We start from the raw sequence: 24,469 nt of genomic DNA, 5'->3' as shown, positions 1-24,469 counted from the left end.
ACGTGATTAACTGCTTTTATCTCGCGTTCTCGATGTTATTTTTTCCCAGCCGAACGCTTTCTTCACTATAGTAAAAAATAATCCGCTCTATGGATTGTTCGAAGCCGGTTAGTAAAGCCCGTGCTGTCACGCTTCGTGCGAAATCACGTTTCTCTTCGTCATGGTGAAAATATTATTGATAAAAAAGGGATAGGAATTGATGATTGACACGTACACCTCCGACGGGAAAAACTAAACGTTCGCTCGATTGTCGATTTTTACGTACACAATTTGACTTGTTGATTTAGTCCATAAAATGAAATTGTACGATTTTCACACAGAGAGTCATGTAGGTACATTCAAACCCGTTGAAATTCTCTTTTATTGATATATCGTGTTTATTATTGTTAAACAATTATTATTAACAATTGAGATTTTTCGATGATCTGATCTACATAATGTAACATTCAATCTTTAAATTTCTTTATCTCATTTTATTAATCATTATTATATAGCCAACTATGATAGATAGAATTATTGCACAAATCAAGATTATTATTGTTAGTGCATGTATTGTAATATTATGTTTATATCAAAGATGCCATAATAATTTTGTATAATCTTAAAAAATGTCATAAAAGTAGCCAAAAGATGCTGATTTGCGAGGTAATGATTATGACATAAAATAACATTACATAAAGCTTTAACGATCTATTTGTAATTTCTTTGATATTATTTATGATACCAACGATAATAAACGGAATCTCAGCAGTCGTAAAAGTTTAGACTACATAATTATGGCTATTTTTTTATTTTTCTTACCCTTGCGTGATTATAATACATCACAAAATAATTCGTAATATTGCACGGCTCCGTTTATGCAACATCTTTCACCGATGTTATCAGGCAAATCACTTTCTTGCTCGCTGTCTTTGGATGATCTATGAGCTGCATTGTATCCACGGCATCACGAAAGCCGATTTAATTTCTTTGATGCGTGGGATAAACTTTATAAATATTGCCACGATTTTCCTATGCACTATATATTCATCATGTCAGAGAATAATCTTTATTACAGTGTTAGACATTCTGCAAAAACTTCAAATAAATTTACTCACTGCAGGATTAAGGATAATAGAGATTTTATATTTATATATTTTTTCGAGAAAAATAGAAATAATTTAAAAGCTTTCGTGAGAGAGATGTAAAAATCACATGCTATTTATTCGCAAAAAACTTAATATCGAAAGTAGTTATCAAACTTATATCGCCAGACTTATTACCAAAATAATTATATGACATTTAATTGCATCATGTATATAGCATTCGGATAAAATTTATATAGCAAAGAAGAAATTCTTTTAAGAATAGCTAAACTATTATAATTTCAAATACCTATTAAAAAAGATTATTCGTATTATGTAAACAGAGTTATAATCAAAGTGTAGATACATAATGATAAAAGCATGTGTATATCCGAAACACGCATACACATAGCGAGATAGATACGGTTTGAAGGGGTCAGCCGGGAGGGATGAAATGGCGAGTAATCTCGTGGCGCGACGTGCTTCTTAAAGGGAACGAGCTATTAGTGAAGCGGCTCATCCCCTGTTTAGGACGCATCCCGACAACGAGGACGACCGTTTCTTGGGACGGACCGCCTGAACTTTGACGAGCATCCGCAAGATATTAAACCGAAGCCAAACTCTAACTTGCTCGCCTGCTCCATCTTCGCCCGAGCACAATGCTGTTCGTCGGTTAGTTAATTACTCAGATTCCAGACGTGGGAGATAGAGATTCTATAAAGGATTTTCCCGCGTTACATAATGCTGAATGGCGCTTCTGCCTCTATCTCGCTGTCTATCGGAGAAAGCGGAATAACACCGCGCGCAAAAGTTCGTTCAAAGAAGTGAAATCTATTCGAGTGGACTATGCGACGGACTAACTACAACCTTCCTCTCTTTCTCCCGCCCGTAATCACCCCGCAGCTTCTTTTCCATGGCGAGGTTTCTCCTTCTTCTCGTGCTAGAGCCCATGTACCCTTCTTTATCTGCTGCAGTTGGCGCCGCTTCTCGGCAATTTCACGCAAAATCTTGGAAACTTCGCAGCACTTTGTGCTCCATTGTTTGACTTGTGCTCTAACTATCCGCTCCTAGAATCAACCTAATATTTTACTTCGAGAACGAACAGCCGTCTCGTATGATGGAGGGTTATTGGAAAGTACTTGTACCCGATTGACCCTCTCTTTCTTCCTCCAGGCGTTTCTTACGAAGCTGTGCATTGTCTCTTCCTTCATCCCCTTCACGCTTTTCTCTCACCTGCGCGCTCGTCTTCGCTCGTTTCTCTCGCTGACGAGTACGCCGCACTTACTGTTAGATTCGCAGAAACCTCATCTCTGTCCGAGTTACGGATCTTCGATCTAAAAAGTTTCGACCTGCCCGAGGTGATTCGATGAGGTTTTACCGTTGGTTTCTTGCGTCAGTGATATCCAAAGTAATCAGAGTATAATTGCTCCTATCTCTGCGGGCGGTGGATCCTGCCTTGCTGTAACTTGCGCTAACAATTCGCTCGTATTACGAGCAAGGAAATACGTTTCCGTGCGCGATAACGATTTCTCGGAAGATTAACGACCGACTCTTCCGCGAAGAACTTTATTTCGACGATCCGTAATAAAAAAATCACGCGGTTGTAACGTCGACGAGGTACTTTCGTCGAATGCAGCCGCGTTGAAAAATCGACGCGAGAGGTAAAATCGGCGTAACTTTTCACTCGCGCCGAACGCGGCTTACTTGCTGTTACTTGCCGTTTAAATCCATTAGGACGTCGCGAAATCGTCGCCGGATAAAATCTTAGCGCGCTAGGATAAAACGAGAGAGAGGTAGGGAAGGGAGGGAGGGAAAGACGCTTTGAAAATGGTGCTGCCGATTATACTGTCGCTTCTGGAAACGTCTCATACCCCGCGATGGCTGCTCTTCCATTCGAACGGAATCTTGTCATTCCGAAGCGACGATTGCCGCGTCAAACTTCGAGCGGTCTCTTCAACGTTCCTATCTGGAACACTTTCCGCGATCCGGACCAACTTCCTACAGCGCGAATTCCACATGATGGAATGAGTTGGGACGGTGGGGCGCGACGACGGTTCTAAAGAACTTCGAGAGCGCGCTGAATCGATTAAATGGCATTCCGAGCTACGAAACTTTTCTCTCTCGCGAACACTTCTTCCAGAATTCATGGTTCACTCGGCATTCCGCCTGGATTATGTTCAGACTGCCGGAGATCACCCGAGATTTGTCCCGCCGCAATATTATCCTTCTTTTCGCTGTGTACGCAGCTACGAGTAATATTATTAATCTCGTCGCCGAAAGTGTATTAAAAGTACGAACGGTTTAATTAATTCAACCGGTATCGAACGGTCGATCAAAGAGACTAAAATACCAATGGAAGCGCCTATCGCCGATGTGTTTATCAAAGAGTTGGTGTAATAATTAATTTACTTGCTACAAACGAAATCACTGGCGCTAATAAACTCCGCATAGATGATAGGATCTATTAACCACATTTTCAATAATTAATACACTAACGTAACAATTAATAATTATCGTTCTGCAGCGATTAATTACTGACTTCTTAACCTTTAACGTTCGTTATTACGTTTGCTACGTTACGCGTTTAAATTATTGTTATAAAACGCGCAACATATATCGATGTAGTTGCCTCTAACTATGTCAAACGCAAGAGAGTTAAATCTCACGATAAGAAATAGCCTTGGAAAATGTAGCCTGTAAAAGACGCTAGTCCATCTTTCCAATGAAACTTCTTTGAGAAAAGAAATACCTCGTGTTGAAAGGATAGTTAACCCCATCATGAGCCCTGATTTCGTCTTCGGCGATCGAGAAAGGCTAAGAATTGCCACCCTAAGGGAGTCCCTCGACGCAATTCCACGGGGATCGAATATCGAGGCGGTCGGACAAAAAGTCAGCTGTCCCTCGTCGGTGCTGATAGATTCCTGATGTGTTCCTGGGGTAGAGGTTTTTGCGATGTTCACTCGAAACCTCTCGCATCGAGGTCGTCGGCACGGAAGAGATAAGAAGTCAATGTATAGATACACAGCATCCAAAAATTATGTCCGTGATGGAAAACTCGGTAAAGTGTGCTCGTTCAACGGCAGCCTCTTCTTGTCGATCTTTCATATCGCAGAGCGCCATATGGCGACGATATAAAAACGACGTATATGAGATTACATGCGATTTATCGTGTTATTTTATTTAATAGCTGTTCTCGCGATATAAGCCTTATAAACTTATATCGATATGTGGGAATAGTATCCTGTCGTTATTGTCAGAGTAATAAAATGCTGTTGGCGTTTCTATTATGTGCTTACACATTCTTCATTCCTTATACGTGTTACATCAGCGTAAACGTCATAATTGTAACAGATAATTCACCAGTTGTTTCCGAAGGACGTAGATTAGTTCGGGGTTATCTCCGCGAAACATTTCTCATCTCCGTCGACGCGGTTCTGATGATCTAACTCTTGATTCCTCGCATAGCACGTAGCATCACGCGTTGTAGCTCGTTCGATTAATAATCCTCACGTTACCGCGATAAACCAACCTTCATCTCGTCCGTAGCGGGAATAATGTTTCCATGTTCAAGCAGCAGGGAGTTTCGTTTAGCAATGTAAAAGCTTCCAAGTCTAAGTGGATCACCGTTCTCGTCGATCGAACAAATGGACTTACAAGTTCGTTTACTTGCCGATCATTCCGCCGGTTTATTGTTCCTAGGATAACGAGCGTGTATGAAGGTTTATGGTTGCTCGAAGCAACGACTATAACGCCCGATGTGATCCCATAAAAGAGACTTAAAGCCCGAGTGGATCATGTTTCTCGTTGCACGAAGCACGTACTTTTTTCGAGCCAAATTGGCTTAACTCTTCCTTCTGCGTGTCATACGGTTTTATGAGAAAATCATCGTATATAATATCTACCTACGTTTTAAAGGTATCGCCAACAATCTCGGTTTATGTACTCGAAAGATTGATAATCGTGCGATAGTGTGCATAGGATTATCATTGTAAAAATGTTATAGATGTAAAGGCTTTAAAATTTTTGTAAAAAAATTTAGTATTTTCGAAAAATTGCGAACGCGCGCAAACCATGTATAATATTTAAAAGGACATTATACAACGATAATTAACTACATAATATAACTGCAATGCTTATATAATTTTCAATCTGTTTCTCAAAAAAGGAAAAATTTTCTATAAATTCTATAGAGTATAATATAAAATATTAAATAAATTTTTATTCTCTATCATCTCATTCATTTTCTATCTACTTTTCGAAGAGCGTGTTCGCTGTAAAAAACCGCAATAAATGCAGCTTTAGCTTTATAGCTAAATTAAGAATAAACGCCTTGCTCGACGCATAACGAAGACATCCCTCGACTTGATTCACCAGCATCGTTGATTCTTAATACACGCCACAGTACCCATTGTCGCCATTTTCCTGGCGATTAACCCGCGCGCCGGTCTCGCCTTCATACAAATTCCCTCGTCCCCGTAGCCTGGGCTATTTTTCTCGCCTAATGTACGCTCGCATTAGCGTCATGGAGTCGTCTTCTCTCTCTCTCTCTTCCTCCTTTCCTCTTTACGAGAAGGAAAATTATAATTTCTCTGGGAAAAGTCGGCTATCTGAATTTACTACCTCGTGATACATCGCACTTACCCTACGAAAAATTCTACCGCACATCTCCTTCTTTTCCTGCACAACCTTTTCCTTCTCCTCCTCGCATTCACTCCGCTTCGCTTTGTATATCCGCGTCCCTGTTCTCGTTTATATCTGCGAGCATTTCCCGCTACCGTCACACTTTCTTGATTGCATGGGTCGCGGATACTTACGATAAAGTATGAATGTGTCGAGGAGCGCGACCGCGAGATTATTTCTGTACATATTGTGCTCGCCAAGACTTGCCTTTTTCAGAAACATTGATAAATGCTCGAGTTTCTTTACCGTGAATATCGACTCGCCATTCAAAAGACTCGTGTAAATCGAGACTGAAATATAAAATAAATAATAAAAAAATCAATACATCTACAAAAATACATATATCTACAATCTAAATTATAAAATATGAATCTTAACAAATCATCGATGCCTTTGCCAAAAATGTCATTGTCTCGAGACGAATGAAAAATCGCGCAGTAGGGTTTGGCATCCACCGGATGGCCGTAATTGCTCCGAGCTTGAAATATGACGAGGCCCATGCTGATTCAATTAAACCGCGACGTGATTTCGACGTAATTTAGCATGGCGCCGAGGCGACTGAGCCCGCGATCAGACGGCGGCGGCGATTTGTCTGTTTTACGGTGGGTCCCTAACTCCTCCGCTCTCGAGCGGTATTATTGCCTAATGCGGATCATCGAGCTTTACCGTGCTCGCATTATGCTCGCTCCCATCCACGGCGCATCCTCTCTGCCTGTAAATCATAGGCCTGCCTCGCCGTTTAAACCACCTACACATTTCAGTAGAAACGACGCGTCGTTTGCCAGCCATGCACCAGTAGTAGAGCCGTTAGTTTGTCGCGGACTACGAGTATCGTAATCGACCAATTAAATTAGGTTGCCGACGTGCATTTATATGTCAACGTCCGGTGGGATGTCCGTAATTGGGAATTAACGTGCTTGCGCATATATAACGCCGCCCGATGTAATTAGGATGTTTTCGCTACTGCTGTTGTGAAAACGCTCGTGAGCGCGTCGAGAAAGCTGCGACAATAGCGCCCCGTTGATGCGCTGCTTCGTCCCCCAGACAACGTTGCTAATTATTTTACTTTATCCCGTTAACCACACGTATCGCACACGGCCTTAAGGTTATTGCAACGATGCGAGAGCGCTCGCTATACCTAATTGTCAAAGTACGCTGCGTCGTGTGATACGTAAAGAGACTTTTCAGAGAATATGCTTCGTTTTAGAAACAAACGCGATATTTTCATTAAAATATATTAACAGATGAAACGAATCTTTTACAGAAATTCATAATGAATGTTTCACTAAAATAGTTCAGAGATTAATAATTCCGTGCATTAACGATTATTATCATCAAAAACATCAACAGCTGTATATTGTAGTAACTTTTCTTGTAGCACACATCTTTAATTTGATTCAGCCATTGTTACTGCATTGCAACGAAAGGTCACCAGCTTGAAACTTCAAATTTTCCCTTTAAATTTGCCAAGAGCGCAGTTTCGAAACGAGAAGTTATTACCAACCAAAACCGGTGAACTGTTTGCGACTCGTAACTTTGCAGGAGCGTGAATTTAAAGCGCAACAACCACGAGCGCTAGACGATGGTGATGATGTTGGAAGACTCTGCAAAAGCCGGAAGACGGATCGAAACCGACGCAAAATCTTTCGCCTATGGTTCACGATATCGCGACATACAGAGAATCGCGGCAACACGCACAAGGTAGCGCACACATTATAAACTCTTTACCGTTGCACTATTAATTTGGTACTTAGGCAAGATGAATTTATACCGAGTAAATAGCGCCTCGATGTTCGACTGATGAGATCGCACGTTGTTGGAGCGCTCGTCAAGTGCTAAGAAACTAGGTCACGCGAGATTAGTTTGCGAATTGAAAAATATGGTATTACAGTACATAATGAATACACAGTTGCACTCTCGACCTTTGGAAATCGTTATTTTCAGTCGCAACTAAATCACATTAATATCGTAATGATATTATCAATGTAACTCAATATTGCATGGAGAATATCAGGGCGGATTGTATTATTTTCGCTCTGGCAATTTTTGTGTCTTTCTTTTTTTCTCTTTCGTTTCTTTCCGTTCTTCATTTTTTACCGTTTCTGATGATTTCACAGAATTTCCGAGAATAGTCACAAAGGGTATACTGTCTTATTTCCCATCGGAATTGTGTTTTAATACGATATATCTCACTTGTCGTGCGCGATTTGTAAGTGTTGTCGCAAACTAAATACGCACGCAAAAATCGTAAGGTTATTTGTATCCATCATGGAAATTAATTATATCACAATGATTTCATTATGTCTCGTTGATTATAGACTATCATACATACATTTGCAACATTATTAATTTTGCTCCTATTTACTATCTATATAGATTTATTCGTAATCGAATATTGAGACCAACAGTCATTGCAATTTCGCAGTAGTTATTACATAGTATAGTCAGCCAGTAGTCATACTAGCTCATATAAATCAATCAGCGTTAGTGAATAATAACATACATCAATTATAAGTCTAATAGGAGTTTTAATAATATTAATATTATATTCTCGATTATCTAGAATTGAATAATTTGAATAAAAGATCGTAATAATGAAGAATGGCCCTTAAAATAAAATCAACTATTAATCTTGCTGCATTTTAGATATGTAACGTAAAATATGTAACATCTACGTTTTTTTGTCATATTTAATTAATTATAAATGTGTAAATCAAGATTGGCGCGAATAGTTAATTAACAAATTTAAAATTTTCAATCATTCTTTTTTAATTTTTAGTTCCACAGTTAGTTTCAACATATCTCTTATCTAATTTGATGGTGCATAAAGAATCTAATTCATTCGTCGGATAGTTCCGGGAGAGGTAGTCTCATTGTTCCGCAGTTAATTGCACGGTAATTACAAAGCGATGCTCGGAGATCAAGACGGGTTGTTTTATTTCCGCTCTGACGATTTCTGTGTTTCCCTTGTTCCCATCTCTCGCTCCTCATTTTTCCTGCATTTTCTTCGAAAATCGTCACCGTGAATATAATGCTTTATTTCCCATCAGAGAATTACGATATAATATATTTGTAATTGTCGTTAGCATTAAACTTTTCATCTTGGATAACCTCAATAGTTGTCTTCTGTTTAATATAAATTTGAGAGAGACGAAGTTTTTATTTTTTTTATGTATTCTTACATCATTTAGGAAGAGATAAAAAAATTATACATGCAACATATGCACGAGACGCGAAATTAAATCTAGTTAATAAATAGAACTTTAATAATTATCTGGAAACATTTTAATTAAAATTATGTTGTCATTTTTATATTTATATATATTTCAGTAGCGTGCTATGGATGTACAGTAATTCTGTCGTTCATTGCCTCATGTTTTATGTCTTGTATATTTTTTATGAACACATTTTTTTCTTAGACTGATGTAAAAATTTTATGCCGTACTTTTACGTCTGCATCTAAAGTGATGGTCCTAACTCCGGCAAATTCTGCAAGACCGATGAGTAGATACAGATATTTTCTGTTCTTGACGATTCATATAATCTCGCGACCTCGATCATCTTCTTCGAGCAATTGAATTAAACACTTTAAATGCAATCGAATCGAATGCTCACTACATCAAATATTCGTCACCCCGTGTCCCAATTCTGATTACGTGTTTTGGAATAATCCCGAGTTTGCAATCGAGCAAATCGCAATGACTGTTGCATAATTTCCATGACAAAATTTCAGAATTGGCGCTGTTGATGCGAAATCTTCTGAATATTAGTACACCGCATTTTATTTCGTTTTTCTACGGCATTGACGTAATCGATATATCATTGCATGCAAAATCTCGTATAATCTCGTTATGTCAATAAAACTGTAAAAATATGTTAAATTCTACTTTTATGCATGTTGCAAATTCTATCGTGACATAAGCTAATTAAAAAATCATCCAATCAGCAAACAAGTATTTGGCTATGTTTGCATTTAATTAAATTTATTTCGACGATAACATTTCGTTATACTGTGTTGTAGTTTATTTATTACTAAATATATATGCATATGGATGAAATAAAAAGAGCAAAACGATATATGCATATATGAATAATGATATACGAACTAAAGTGATGTCCAAAATTGTAAAAAAATATGATTTGACTAGCACAGTCTAACTCTTTATAAAAAGTATTTTATTTTATAATAAAACGTACACATTACGTTTTTATAAGTTTAGCATTGATTTACAAGTGCAAAGCAACAATATAAATTCAATAGGAAGCAACAAAAGCGATCAGAGTTTTTCTCCGCAATTATCAAAACAGGATATGGATTGATAGAGCCATTCATCCTGTGCCAAAGTCTCGTTTAGTTTCTGCGCTTACACACGTGCATGTCGCACAGCTCAAATCGGCTTGTGTACGCGTAAACTTCGGAGCACGTAACCAGCCAATGCACGCGGAGAGGAAAATTGTGAACGGGACGTGACAACGGGCTTTTTTTCGCGACAAGAGATCGCATAGTTGCAACAGCGAACCGTTGGTTCGTTGCCGAACTATGAACAAACAAGCGCTAACGATAAAAAACAAAGGCTGGTGAGTTCTAGCGGAGGAAAACCCTGGATATCATATTTGGCCGTCAGAATCTTTTCCCTGCCATTTTTTGTGGACATCTGCGGAAATCTCAAAAATCTGCTCATTCGAGAATGTTTATTGATACAATTCTGTATCGAGCACACATACATATGTATATTTCCAAAATTTCATTATAATTTCCAAAAATCTAAGTTAAATAAGATTTTACAGTTTTAATCTTTTTAATATAAAACGTTTTTATAAAAAAATAAAAAATCTACCATATATCCAAGTAAAATTGTCCAAGGAATTTCCGGCCATTGTCGATAGAGATAATCCAATTATTTTCAAATATCATTTGTATGAATTATAGTCTGCATCTCCTCGCCTGGTGAGTGAAGAGAAAGACGAAAATTTAAAAACTCGGTCACGCAGCAGTTAGTCGCACGATTTAATGAAACTCTTGCAATATGTAGAGTGGTACCTGGTCACAGGAAAAAGGAGGGTGTCTGGGTGGAGGGAAAATTACCGTCGTGACGAAGTGGCCATTAATAACGCAAAATGGTCCCACGACGCTTCATTACTTTCACCTCTTTTTTTAAATTAGCACTCGAGAAAAAGTGTTAGACGGTTGGTACGTTCTTTGAATTAAACCTCTATATGAGTTTCATTAGAACAAACAGATAATGGCCGCTTCATTTATTTATTGTTTCATCGGCAAGCAAAAATAATTTGATGAATAATAAATGACAAAATAAGTTAGCTTGAAGTTGAATTAATATTATTAATATTTATTTATCAAAATCAAGCTACTAGAAAAATATATATATTATTTTTTCAAAAGGAATCAATATTTCTTCGAGGATAAAATTTTGGACATATTTTGAAATCGGTTTGATTAAAGTTTTCATAACAATAAATTAATTATTAATTTTGCTAGCAAACGTACTAATATTAAATAAATAAATTTGTAAAAAATTTACAATTTTTTTATTGGATTACATAGAGAACATTCAAAATTCAGATCGTATCGTGAAATCTGGAGAAATGAATATTAATTTTGTGATATTTTCATGTGATGATGAAGAGCGTACGGAAATTGACCCGCGGGTAAACCGCATGACAGGTTTCGAAACTATGTAGTTTCGCAGCCGTTCTATGTCCCGACACAATGGCTGACAACTTTGCGTTATCGTCAAGTATGCGTTATGCGTGAAATTTGAGATTTCTCATTTAACTTTCGTTTAATTATTATTACAGTCGGGCCATTAGAGGCCGCTGTTATAACGGTGCATATGGCTCAGTCGGAGGAGAATGTTTCACTTCGGGCAAAAACCGACGGAGTTATATATTAACTGGTGCTTGGTACATTGGTCCAAATGCGTCGTTAAATTTATGCAAATAATTTTCGTTAATATTAAACGGTATTATACTGTGCAGTTTGCGAGATGCATTGTTCACATTTTGTTAAATAATACCTATGAACATAGATATTTTCGAGATTATCTTTAGATTTAGATCCGGAGTTTCTCCACTTTCCAGCTTCACGCATCATTTTCATATTTCAGAAACATCTTTTGTTATCTGTAACAAAACACTTATGACGGAATTAAAATTAACTCTTGCACAAATTTTATTTCTTTTATCTTTTATTATAAATACTCATCTACTTTTCATCAAACATTAAATATTTTTAATAACCAAGAGAATAATAAAGTTCTCATGAAACACAAATATTTTATATCTAATTAAACATTTTTATATCTTTCTGTTCGTTGTGTATTTGCAAGGCAAATGTATATTCAAGTCTGAATATTAATGCTTTAGATACCTCGTTTTTAAAGACAATGTAGACTCTACGTAATTTCAAACTTATATCATACTACTTATATTATATTAGTATTCAACCATCTTTAATTATATACACTTTTTTAGCTTAATTAATATTTTATTCTTCTAAATATTGAAATAATAATACATTAATTTACTTTTTAATTGCTTGATATTTACACATTTATTATGAAAACAATTATATTGAAAAACGATGTGAGGGGAATTTATCATTGTATTTATATGATATTATTTTATATAAGTGTTACAGAGTACATTTATAGGTGCTTGGAGCGTTACTATTAACATGGTCAATACCAGTTACATTAAAGCTATTTTAGTTCAGTATGTTTCAACTTATCAAAGACAATATATTCCTCATGTAATATCGTAATATATGCTCTTGTTCGAGACATAAATTTCTTATCAAGAAAGATCTCTTTTGCATATTATTGCACAGTAGCATAAATAAATGTTATCCTTGCATATAATGAATCTTATAATTAATTATAAAATTTTTTTATAATCAATGTTTTTTATCATTAAACATGTTATATAGGTCGAGCCGACATTTTATTATAAACATTTGTTACTTTTTTCTAAGAAAAAAATATAAATCTAATTCGAGGTCCCTGAAGACAAACGTGTTGCAAGAAAAAAAGCGTGCTGCAATGTTTCAAGCATTAAATGTCAAGCTCTCTCAACCGTATCTCTACTACAACCTGAAACATCTACATAATTTTTTTTTTTTAGGATCGCATTCTGCAACAGTGACTTTTGCGTTCATGCGTAGCATAATATTCGATTTAACAACGTGTTTCTTCCTGACAGAGCGTTGTCACACACACTTCAGACATTTCTGTTTCCACTGTCGGCTGCATTGTCCGCTTGGGATCAAAGCCGGACCAAGTCCGACCGCAGAACGAGAGAGAAGGAGAGAGAGAGAGAGAGAGAGAGAGAGAGAGAGAGAGAGAGGAGAGGGGAAAGGGGAGAAAGACAGAAATTGAGAGAAAGAAAGAGAGAGATCCAACGATGTCGGCATCAAAGGAGAGAAGGGGGGCACCGCACCGTAGCATAACACGTAACACAAATACGACTCGCTGACGTATGCGCTGACGTAGGTGAGGTGAGATGTCGCGAGCCCGCGTTCCACGGGCATGCAAGCCCGGATCGCGATGTCGGTGCACCGCAGAAGCCGTGACGGTCGACCGGGGGTTGGAAAATGAGAGGCGAGGGGTTAGCGAAAGAGAGGAGACGGCACAGGGGGAGATGAGCGGAAGGATAGAGAAAGAGAGAGAGCTCTGTTGTGCAGCCGTCAGCGCTGAGAATGGCAAGTGAGTTCCACCAGGCTCTTTCGCCCGTTGCGGTACGGCTCGTGAGTGGCTTCCGGAGTGACAGAAATCTTCTCTCGTCCTGTAGCCCCCCGTCCTCGTCCCGACCGCATTTGAATCGCAAATCCCCACGTCGTCATTGTTGGTCTGGCCAACTCCGCGGAACGGGCGCGCAACGCATCATCCGTGAAGCAAGCGCTCGCTTGCTCCGTACGTTCATTCGAAAGGTCTATACGACAGAGATACTTCGAAGATTTTCGCAGCGGTTTTATTGACACTAAACATTTTATTTTTCTTTCTATCCGACTTTAACGAGCTTCAATAGGATCATATCGCATTATAGTTAACGCACATATTGCATCCTTAATAAAAAAAAAATGTATCGAAACGAAAAGATGAGCTCGAATTGAATATTTTTTTATCCTATGTTAATTGTGTATCCGAGAATATATACGTGTAATTCTCAGATACATATAATCTACATCATACATAATGTGCATATACGCGAAATATGCGATATTATCACACCTGTGTATACATATATGAAGATCAAACGCGATCTAATCACGTCTCCAACCCGATATACACGTCTATAGCCTCGGCTTTTGTAATTGGGTATCGATCCTCGCTAACGCACTGCGAAATTTCAATTTTGACTAGCCTTTTTATGCGGATCCATCCCACCTCTCACGCCCACCGAAATTACCGTCGAACGATTAAAGCCGGGTGAATTACGAAAAATTGATGTATCGTTTAGATAAATGGGGGATGGGCGAAGTTGGGGTTATGCACAAGCTGGAGCTGCGATAGCTAATTTTCATGATGATGCTATACACCCATCCCATATACCATGGACAAAAGCGCGCGCGCGCGGGCGGATTTTTCCAACATATCGGCCACTCGAAAATAATGCACGTGCGTGAGCAAGTACGGGCCGCAGGTGCATCAGTATTTCGCTCTCTCTCTCCTCTTCTCGCATATATCGCGCGAAGTGCATACGATTTAGTGCATTCGGGAAACGCGTCCGAATACGAATTGCATTCGTATTGCATATCAAGAGAGAGAGAAAGAGAGGGAAGGAGAGGGGAGAGGGAGAGATTCTCTCTATGCAGCACCCCTCTCTTATTGCACAAGCTCCTGTATATCGGTCCCGTATAACAGGCGCACGCATGTACAAATCAACGTTTACACAGAGACGGATTCGGGCATAGGAAAGCTTCCACGGGTTCGTTATGAGTAACGATTCGTTTCGCGTATCCGGAGAAAATGTGCGATTTTTTATGACGGCGTAGCCACCCTTCGTACCCTTCGGTGCGTTTTTCTCCTTCCAATCACCTCTCGTCGTTTTCCTCCTCTACGAAAAAGGACGCGGGGTGCAACGAGCTGTTGTTCATTCATCTGGGTTTACCGGCAAATGCACAGCGTTAGCGATTGGTGGAGCCAGCACTGTGGTTTGTCGATATTGTGTGTGGCCGAAACTTTTTTCTGTTTCCACGGTTGTGACAAATATCGATACATTTCACCAGAGTGTCGCCGCGAGAACGGAAATCTCTGGAAAGAGCGGAGTAGTAATATACAGCTTTCAACACTTCTCTCCAAAGAATATGATAAATTCATGTTCGAGATACAGTGTTTTTGTGAGAAAAATTAATATGTTTTGCTTTACGTAAAATAATAAAAAATTTTGCAAATGAAAAATAATTGCATATATATAATTTGTATAGTTTATATAGTTTATAATTTCAATGTTAAAATATATATATGTATATATTTTAAGCGTAATAACTAATTTTTGATTGTATCATATTAAAATAATAATAAAAAATGCAAACATATTAAATGTAATTGCATATTAAAATTAATTCAAAATTATAAACAGACTGCAATATTCAATCGCTTGCCATTTATTATCGAATTAATATCGCTTTCAAAATCAATTTTTTACTTTTCTCAATTTCTTTGCGATTCGAAAAAAATATATGAATTTTATAATTATTAGAGTATATATATTTTCGATAATAAATGTGCTGCAAGTGATTGAATATTGCAGTCTGTTTATAATTTTATTATTTTTAATATACAATTGCATTTAATACGTTTTTTAATTATTATTTTAATATGATACAATCAAAAATTAATTATTACTCTTAAAATATATACATATATATATATTAATAACATCGAAATTATATAAATTATGTTTGGATCGCTTTCGGACTTTGTCCAAACAAGAGAATATTAAAATTAACATATGTGATAGCCAGGGATTTGAAAAGCGTATTAAATAAACACATAAAATTCGCAGAGTACGTGCATGTGCGTATCGCGCTATCTCGCGCGGTTAATCTTAGCTTTAATATTGGCGCGATATTTCGTGATACTATGCATTCCCAATAGCAACAACAACAATAACAACACAAATCATCAAAAAGTTTATCGACAGTTTTACGTACTGCATATGGCTACAACGGCTTTCGCTCAAACGCGTCCATTCGGAACGGCAACATTCGGATGTTGCATGAACGGCATTTGTTGGAATTGCGGTGAGCCTCGGCGCTATTACTGGCCCTTTTGCTGGTATGTGGCTTCAGTATAGACAGTAGCAGCGAAGTAGAAAACGCGATGGGAAATTGTCAGAGGGTGAAAATCTCCGGATAGAAACGAGAGAGGAGAGGGGGAGGAGAGAGGCAGAGCACGAGGTTGCGCACGCGGGTTGCGACGAGCGGAGAAAGAATGGAGAACGGAATTTGAATAATTCAATCGCAGGAGAGTCGGACGCGCGTTAAATAAAATAACGCGGCAAAATGTTGGAATAAAGCTGGCGATGGCTCCCGACGTCGGTGCAATCGTTTTCGGGAGAGGGGACTATCGTCGACGCGATGCCGCGATCCAATTTTCTCGCTGCTGCTTCGGGGACCTCGTCCCCGTTCTTCCTTCCTTCCTTCGTCCATGGAACGAACCCCAACGTTGCTAAAAAAAATGCCCCACGGCAATTGGACGGTAACGCGCGCGCCCTCAACAGGGCTCGTTCCTCAAGAAATATGCATAAAGTCGAGCGATATATGAGTCTCGCGATCTGGTATCTGATATTACTTGGTTGCATTATTTATCGGGGTACGAACGGAGCTTTCATTGAGCATTTCAACAAGTATCTTGATAATTCTTTTCTTCGCCGAAGCTACCGCATGAAATCTTTATTAAACATCTTCCTGTGATGGCAAGAATAACACATTTCTCATATGAATATACGTTCTTTTTTGTTATTTATATTTTTTTACCATTTTTCAGCGATTCTCTATTATTTCAGATTAGCAATTATTATGTGCATTTTCTATTAAATCTTTTAAGATAACCATTTATCCGCATTATCCGTGAACAAGATTGTGATACATCAACGATTTAATTAAAATCCTTCATTCATTATTAAGTAGTAGAAAAAGTTTCTTTCATTATTCTTTTCTCGTTTTATCACTAAGATTATACTCGGCATAAAATTCCAATGTAATTTTACTATCGGATACTTTCCCAAAACATATTTTATTGTCTATATATTATCGGCCACGTTGCGACCGTTCTTGTGGTCAGAGAAGATACGATTTCCATTCACAATGAAATTCGCCCTATTCAGGAACATAGAATTCGAATGAGCCGCTGGTGGACGATTACGGTTCCCGAATGTGTGGTGCATTGTGCGAAAAGACAAGAGGACAAGAGAGCGGACAAATTCCGGCAACCTTCGCGCGAAAGTAAATGCTACAGGACCGCGCAATAAAACGGGCTGAATTAATCCCGCGGCGTATTCGCTCGGAAGACCCGGCAAATGATTATGGAGCCGGGAGTTAGGATGAAAGGGGCGAGAAAGGGTGGATAAAAGTAATGCGTGGCCAGCGGCAAGTGGTAGAAAAAAAAGGAGTTTTCGGCGAGTAGTAAATTGAACGCGCAGTCGCGCACTGTGACATAAAATTACGGGAATACTACTGTGTCGATGACGGCAATGGTCATGCAATTACACAACGACTGATGACTACGCAGCAGTTTTTGCCACCATTGCAGATCCTTCTTTGAAGAGGATTAGTTTACGAGTAGTATTAGAGAAGGACGCGCAATCGCGGTTTCGGTCTCAACCGAGATCCGTCTAATGGTCGCTGGGCTTTCAAGCTAGTTTTGCTTTTGAATACGAGCCAACCACGAAGTAGGCCGTGTATATAAACCGCAATGCTCTTTATATTGCGCGCATACATTGCGGCGCAAGTCCGCTGAGATATGGATGTCACGTATCGCTTTCATATATCATCTGAAAGAACAGGCTCCTGCAATTAAAATGTTCCCGGAAATAGGTGCAATTGGAAAATAATATCGCGATTGAATGACAGATAGCTTTTTTCCAAAAAAAGCTCGGTAATATTCGTTATCTGTCATTCTTGTTGAGGGTATTGTAGCATAAATAATTAAATAGTAGAATTATATTTATAAATAATTGAATAGAAAAATTTTTAACTCGGCATTGCTAAAATGCCGTGACATTTAAATTACCACAATCCCAAATTTGCGAGTTCTTTAATAACAGAATTGACTACATTACCGCCCTAAATGCATTTCACCATTTTGCGAGCCAATTTCTCGTATTATTAGTGGGTAACGTAAATGTAGCTATATGCATTGTAATGTAGTTCCATTATCGGATTTTAAATTTTATTCTTTTACTGCTTGCGCGAACTGCACAAATATAATTGTTACTTAGCACTTTTTTGGGTCATCGTTCGTTTAAGCTGTAGATGCATCTATTATAGCAACTTTTAATTCGATAAAACTTTAAAGAATTAATTAAAAAGTAGAGAATTTATTTTAGGTAAAAAAAATTGAAAAAAATCCCATTCTTTACTTGCAAATTATTTTGATAGAGTAAATAAGAAAATCATTCGGGTACTGATACTTACTATTATTAAACTCGTAAATGCGTATGCTCCTGTGTTTGAAACGCTTTCATAACATGACGCGTCAGTAATTTAAACTAATAAGTAGTTTGGAACGCGCGGCGCGGCATCCTTAATACCGCCGCTTTAAACTTTTCGCCTCACGAATGAAGTTTTGATACGCATTACTCGCGTGGAGCTGCAAGACGCGCCCGTGTAAGTTTCACTTCACGCGCCGAGATTATGCCGCGGGGACAGGCAGTTTTACTACGTGCTCGCTGGAATTTGTACGTCGGTGTAAATGAAATTATCGCGAATAATGCCAACGAGTCTTCCCGCATACAATCATAATCTCTTATAAATTTTTACAGCCGCCTCGACCGCGCTACTCGTTAATTCTCATCGTCTGACAATTTCAGCTTATTCGGTTTCTTTTTCCTGTATTTATGACTTCTTATTATATTTGAAATAAACGCGACTTTATTTAGCAAAGAATATGAAACTTATATTAAATTTTATTCAAGTCTAGTAATTTTAATAAATATGTAATTTCAAGGAATTTATCCAACATATCGTATCTTGTTATTATAAAAAAAATATATGATTAAATTAGAGATATAATTTAATTATAAAATTTATATATATATGTTAGGAATGTGTCTGTCATTTACAGGACAGTGTTGATAATAATCATGATAATAAACAGTTTCGCGACGCTACTACCAGATTCGCGCATCTCAAAATTCGCTGACTCTCCCTTGACATAAAGTGATGCGCATTGTCTCGAGGCGGCTGGCAGATGACGTCAAACTCGATTGTGCTAGGTAGAGTTGAACGTGCATATATGATGCATTCATCGGCACATTTAGTTTGCATAATAATATCAATCTATGTCATATGATTATTTTAGACAAATGTTGTTATACAATGTATGCAACATATGACATGAAACTATTTTACTATCAATTAATGCGAAAATAATTAATATTGAAATTTCCCTATTAGAATCTATTTACTGCACTTTGATGTGCAATGTAATTGTGTGCAATAAAACACTCGTTATAATTTAAATTATATTTAATTTGAGAAAAAACTTTGCAAATTACCAGTACATTTAAGAAATTACTTAATTAAAAGATTCGTTGTATGATTACAGGTGCGAAATGATTAAGTAGAGCTCGCAGATTTGCAGCTACACATATATATGTACTAGGAAAATCATGTCGAAATAATATACCCATAACTTTTCATCTGAATGCTTTTCTTTGGTTCCTTTGTCTCTTCTTCCGTTCATCGAGGTCTTGTCATTGCTCGAGCGACAATACACTACCTAATTCACAAAGAAACCCCGCGAGACTCTTCTTTAATCAAACGCAGCCCCTTTAGTGCACTACAAACAGGCGCACACAGGCTGATGGAAATAAGCGCACTGACGCTTCTGTTTCTGCGGCGCTTCCGTGATAAAAAAAAGGTACAGAGAAGCAGAGAGAAAGAAATAGGGGGAGAGAGGAAGAGAGAACTTGCGCGTGTGGAAGCGCACACATGTGGACGTTATCGCATGAATGAACGATACGCGTGTCCGGAACCAGTCAACGTTAATTACTGCGGAATCGGTAGCTCCGGTTGCTGCGAGGGAATGATTCATGGCTGGCGAAAAAGGCTTCGAAAGTGCAAACGCGGCTAACTACTATAGTGCCCTTTAGGCCGTTTTTCTTTGTGACAATTGTCTACAACTTAGCATGACTCGTTAACGCCACGTGTTTTTAATTGGACGGTTAAATGGGCGAAAGTGGCGCTTTAAGTAGATGAACGACGCTTTAAGTTTTTCCAAATTACTTATACACGTGTTCACTGCTAAATTTGCTCAGACAAGTAAAATTTAAAATTTTGAGTATAAGATGATGGAATGCTAACAACTTTTTTAATATTTATATAAAAATCATCGTATAAAATCTGAAAATATGTAGAATATAATAATTTATTTATTTATTTTTTAACTCTGCAAGAAGCTACAACATTTTTTCTAAAAACTGTACGCTATGCATGTTAAAGTTGCATAATTTTACACGGAGGAAGAGACAGAGAGAGGAGAGGAGCAATTAATAAACTTCAACCAAAGCCAGCTTGTTAATCAGCTTTATAAATTAATCCTTGCGAACTAGTTACACGATTCTTAGTAATTACTGTGCAATATCAGCTTGTCATATCTACGAATATAAATCTTATCTTGCATAAGACAAATAAATCTCTTGAAGAGGATATACATCCGCACGTTTAATAGAAAGACGAATTCCTTCGCTATTTTTCAAAACTATCGATCGATGGCCGATCTAATCGATACCGGTTGTATTCGCGTTTCTGGACACTATGCATAATTTGCGCGAGCAAAGAATAGGGAGAGTACAGAAAGGGAAGGGGAAAGGGGGCTGTAACGTGACGAGAAAGGGCGACGGGATGGCGAGAGTGCAATGTACCGCGGCTGCAACCGCCAGCATGCGGGGTCGCTGTGAATAAATAACGAGTCCGCGGTTTTATCTCGGCGGTTATATTCGGCCTTTAACATTTTCCAGTCGCATTAGCGCTTGCGGATGACAGTGCCGTAACAATGCGGCCGCTTTTCCGCGCGTCGCCGAGCGGAATGGCCGCGCCACACGGGCGTTGTCACTTGGCCATCGAGCGTGGTGGAGAGTCGAGGGATAGGGAGGGATACGATTCCGCAAGAGAGAACAAAACGAGCAACCGAGCCGGAGGCAGTCGACCAAAAAGAAGCGCGGGACATCCTTAAGCCGTGATAATAATTATGGCTGCCGGCAATTAGAATAAATCGCCAGCTGGCTAATTGCCCTATTTATTTGCGACTGAAAAAAGGTTGCGTAACTTTGTGCGGACGCATCTGCGGCTGCACTTTGCGCCAGGAAATCATCCTTGTCGTCATTATTATTATTCTGGACAAAAGTACTAGTTATAGGAGGAATCGAGAAGCGTGTCTTTAACTCAAGAAAATTTCCATATTATTATTTCGTCTTTTCTCCGTCTTTCGTCTTTTTCTCTCAACTGATAGTTTTTGTTATTATGTGGAATTCAAACATTAATTTGAGCTAGAAATAGCGCTATTACTTCCGCGGAATATATTTGAATTTTCGTGGATAATAACGAATGTAACCAATTATTGGGAAACTCATTTAATTCTCATTTATATGCGCCAAGTTTGTCGCAGTTACGATATGAACGGCGCATTAAAGCCATGTATTTGAGGAGCCGTTGACACAAACGGAATATAAGTCTACGAATTATCGAGAACGTTATGGATTATTGAACATGTTTTACACCAGATTTGTCGCGCGTGCACGCTTATCTGAATCGTATAACCGCGCACGCTGTCGACCAATGTGACACGCGTAGAATACTTTTCCGATCATGCGGGTATGCGATATATATTCGATGTCACTCGCATTCCCTCGGTTCTTTTGTACGTCGCTGTAAACGTTGAAAATTCTTCTCTCAATATCCCCCTCTCCCCATCTCTTTTCTGTGATACGCGCTTTACTCTTATTTAGATCACCCTCTCCCCCCCTCCCCCCGTCATAAATGTTGTTTCTCTCGTCAGACATGCTTCCGCTTTAAATCCCCAATCGAGTAATGGATTCTTTCTCTCGTCGTCGTAAATAAAACAAGAGAGAATATGTATGGAAGCGCGTCCCGAGCAATAACAATTTTGGAGATCAAGGAGTTACGTTTTCTCTCCCATTTTTTTTCGCATCGCAAAAAATATTTGCCATAGATCAAACGCGGGAATGTTTTTATTGCGCATCCACCTACATTTCCGCCGCAGCTTCTGACTCGGCCCGCATAGCTCGGCGTGGTATTTTATTTTATTTTCCCTCCCTTTTTTTGGCAGAGTATCAAAAAATAGAGATCACGATGGAATACGGGACCACTATTTGTTCGTTATTCTATTTGCGCAGATATTTCGCGAGCGTCAAGTCAAAATAATTCTCTTGTAATGCTTATCCATTCCCAAAGCAATTTCTGGCACGGTTTCATCGTCACGTCGCACTTTGTCGTAGGTCCTTTAGTTTCCACGTTAGCGGCAAAGTAAATAGGATAGCAGTGGATATGTCAGTTAATGGTCAGCCTATGGTTACTGCATAGTTGGCCTTAACAGGTTGCAATACAATTAAACCGTGTTACGGTTATGTCAGATGCGTCGTGCTCGGTTGGAAGCTGTGTTTGCGTTCATTCGCTTACATTATAATTCGTCCGCCGTATTCGTGCATCATACATTCATACATTTTGAGCTGTGAGTTTTTAAATTTACGCGGAATAAAAATAAACTACAGATAATAATAATAATACACTTACTTCTAGAAAAATTTTGATTAAATTATATAAATGTATATATGTATAGCGTTCAATATTTTAAATTTTATTTCAATCTTTCAAGATGTGAAACATCATGCACATATATGAAACATTTATAACGAATTAGATATACAATAATAGTAATTACAAAGAAAGAAAAAAAGAGATATAATATCGATGTAATAATAATCATGATCTATCAATAATAAACTTATAATAATAAATGTTACGATATAATAGATTTGAAAAAAATTTTGGCTATATTAGATTTATCACACCTTACCAAAAATTGATTAAATATTCGAATAATATCTTTATCGAAATAATTTTGTGTTAAGAAACTTTTGCTGAATTTTCGCCAAACTGTCAGTCTGCTGTCGCAATAGAGTATTACGTACGTGTCCGGCGGTCAATCGGTGCCAACACGATACATCGGCAAAAGTCCACTCTGGATGACCAGCCAAGTATGAAGTAGAACTTGTCAGCGATGTGAAGGGTGTGAAATCGCGTCACGCGCGGAAATCGCGGTGCACGTGATGCAGCGGAAAACTTCCGAGTGTCAGATCACATCCTGAATTGGAAATAGTGGCGAAAAGCTAACGTCCCCTACTTTAAGCTTGACTCGGTTCTAACAATAAAGGAATATTATTGATCGCAGATATAAAATTCATAAAAATGATATATTTTTTCACAACATATAAATACGCAACATATTTTTGCTCTTTTATTTATACATTTCGATATCCAATGGGGTCTTCAAATTTTCCAATATAGGAAATAATGTGACTGATATTGTCAATCTTATGTCATGTTACATCTATCGTAATATTTTTCTTGCATTGTCACGTTTATACATTCCTAACTCTCTCATGTTTTACTCACAAAAATAACTTTTCCATCTGGTGAGAGAGATTTAGAAAAAGTTTTTTTCGGAAAAGCCAATCAAATTGACATATATTGGAGATGTAACATGAGAGAAAAAGGAAATTTATTTCTTGGAACGCGGTCACTATAGTCCAGCGGACTATTTTGAGTTTAGTTTTCTTTAGAAATACGAGAGAATACAAGAAAAGACGGAAAACAGCAAAAAGAGGGGAAGGGAGCCGATGAAGGACAGTGCTCGAACGTGTCTCTGCTCAGTCCGACGGGGACTTTCCAATTAAATTGCAAATTAAATCGCATATTTTATTCGAGTGCCAGTGGGACCATGGGGATATCACGAGAGTTGAAGTGGAAAGGGGAGGAATGGCGTTGTGAAGAAGAGGGTGAGACGCAGGTAGAATCGCACCAGGACAGAAAGTAAGTTCGCCATTTCCTGCAGGGAAATTTTTTTTTTTAACTCGGTCAGCCATGTTGCGCTGTTTCCCGTTACTTCCGCCCCGAGAATACCGGCCGTAATCTCGTCAGTGATTTCGCAAACTTCGAGCGAGCCCAGGGCAAATCGAATCATCCCTCGTGGCGTAGCGACCTTGCCAACGCGATACACCTGCCGGACTACAGGATGATTCTCCACCCTTGCATCTTCCGATTGCATTTTCCCTTTAAATCTCCTCGCTACCCCTCGATGGGCTGGTGGATTGCCGGATTTCCCTGGTTTGAAACTGCGGAAACCTTTCCATTTTCCATCCATTTTCCTCCCTTCGCTCTCACGCAGTCTTGCTCATTATTTTGCATGAACGCCGTTTAACCAAGGAATCTTATTCGGGGCTGAAATAGCTTGCGAGACAAGGAA

General features: G+C 38.4%; 2 long non-coding RNA genes across 7 annotated transcripts in view; one reads left to right on the top strand and one right to left on the bottom strand.

Annotated features, from left to right (window-relative positions):
• LOC145961027 (uncharacterized) overlaps positions 1–24,469 on the bottom strand; it is a 117,741-nt gene that overhangs the window by 15,268 nt on the left and 78,004 nt on the right. Inside the window, exon 4 of one of the 5 annotated variants that reach the window (XR_014435538.1) lies at positions 14,559–15,013. The exons of the other annotated variants lie outside the window; for them this stretch is intronic. This is a non-coding gene — a long non-coding RNA (uncharacterized LOC145961027). Of the gene's footprint in view, positions 1–14,558; positions 15,014–24,469 lie in introns of those variants that run through there. 5 annotated transcript variants of the gene reach the window in all.
• The window catches only part of LOC145961028 (uncharacterized), a 121,021-nt gene that overhangs the window by 38,143 nt on the left and 58,409 nt on the right, over positions 1–24,469 (top strand). The window lies entirely within an intron of this gene.

Source organism: Camponotus vicinus, unplaced genomic scaffold (genome assembly GCF_025532165.1).
Source record: "Camponotus vicinus isolate PSW18456_S1 unplaced genomic scaffold, iyCamVici1.0 SCAF_10, whole genome shotgun sequence".
NCBI lineage: Eukaryota > Metazoa > Arthropoda > Insecta > Hymenoptera > Formicidae > Camponotus > Camponotus vicinus.
This window is presented reverse-complemented; position numbering and strand designations above follow the sequence as displayed.